The sequence below is a fragment of the Cyprinodon variegatus genome, unplaced genomic scaffold, assembly GCF_000732505.1.
Source record: "Cyprinodon variegatus isolate N-32 unplaced genomic scaffold, C_variegatus-1.0 Scaffold963, whole genome shotgun sequence".
NCBI lineage: Eukaryota > Metazoa > Chordata > Actinopteri > Cyprinodontiformes > Cyprinodontidae > Cyprinodon > Cyprinodon variegatus.
The window spans coordinates 199,836-201,447 of record NW_015151416.1 but is presented as its reverse complement, the minus strand read 5'-3'; the positions used below and the strand labels follow the sequence as shown (position 1 = coordinate 201,447).

General features: G+C 38.3%; 1 protein-coding gene across 1 annotated transcript in view; it reads right to left on the bottom strand.

Annotated features, from left to right (window-relative positions):
* The window catches only part of LOC107100348 (trichohyalin-like), a 30,458-nt gene that overhangs the window by 7,280 nt on the left and 21,566 nt on the right, over positions 1-1,612 (bottom strand). The gene's annotated exons all lie outside the window — the stretch shown is intronic.

Genomic DNA, 1,612 nt, shown 5'->3' with positions numbered 1-1,612 from the left:
GAGAAATCCTCCTCTTTTCCAACCTGCAGGAGGTCTGGAAAGACAAACACAGGAGAAAGACGTAATGTTGGAGGGGAAAGATAAAACACTTCACCTTAGTTTCCATGCATATAAAGATGCTTTGAAAAGTAAATCCTAAAATTCACTAAAGTGATTCAATTATAATCATAGGCGGATCTACTGGCAGGGCTCGATGGTAAGTCGTTTTTATTGATGGGAGAGTACAAATTTCATTGCATTTGCCCGCCGGGCAATGATCGCAAAAAAAAAAAAATACTGAATTACAAAAAACATTTAAAAAACAAACATGTGTCATTGATCTATATACAAAAATGAATATTAGGAACTATATTTATCAAATATTATACTGGGCAAGTAAAAATTGGTTCTGGGCAAATGAAATGTGAAAGTCGGGCAAGTGGTAAAAATCCTTATCATCAACCCCTGACTAGGGTGGCATAGAGTGGCAGATGCCCCCCTAAATGACAGCCCTGCCACCCCTGCTGTCGGACTGCAGTGAATGCAGCACGGGATGACGCCAGAGCGACTGAGACTGATTGTTTTGAAAACCGAGCGGGGCAAAGCGAGGGAGCCAATGTTACAAAAGGTTATATTGATTGGATTGAATATTGAGGCAAAGGAGAGTCCTTCCACTCTCATGGAGTTTACTCAGTTTGTGGACCCATACCAGGATGTTGTTCAGGTTGTGTAAAATAAGGGTCGTTTTACCTGTGAGCAGTAAATCCTGCGAACAAAGTTTTTCATCTCTCAGGCTCATAAAGATGTATTTGTGTTCAACTATGACAGAAAATAAGACTTTCCAGTTTGGTTGTAATCAGCATGGAATCAAAACACACAAAGGCATTGGATCTAGATAAATTTGTGTTTTGCTGAGCAACATGGAAATCACTGCATTCAGCTGTTATAGTCATGTTAACTTTATGTTCTGCTCTCTGGTGAACCTTTACAGAGCTGCTACATTTTGTTTTGGCACCTGAGAAAATCTGATATTTCCTTTAATAAAACCAAAAGTGTTAAAAGTTAAAAATGTGATACCAGTGTTGTTGTTTCTTTTTTTGTATATATAGTATGAAATTATCCAGTAATGACCTGTATGAACCTTCTCACTAAATGTTTTCTACTTTTTCAGACTGGAAGCAAAATTTATTTTTTGTTGCTTCTTTTCAGATTAGTGGAGATTTTGATGTAACATGCAGTACCTGCATTTTTGTTGATTTGTTGATACAGCAGCTCTATCTACAGCAGATCTACATGCAGGAAATGTCCCTTTCATGTTGCTGCTGTATGTCACGTTACTGAGGAGCAAATGGGGTAAATGTGTGTTCAGAGTAAACATTACATAGATGTCTGTTACCTTGTTTGGGTGCCTTGACCCATTTATTTCTACTGTGTAGTTCTGCTCACTTTAGTCCAGCTCAGTCCATAGATCTATGATGGGGAACTTTTTCTTTCTATAGTTTCTTCTTGGTCAAATGCTGCAAAGCTGCCTCTCTGACAGTCAATCTCACTCATCTGAGACTCAGCACCTGTGTCTTACCTTTAAATACCTGTGATAATGCCCATCTAGAAGTAGTGTTATCATTCTTCTATA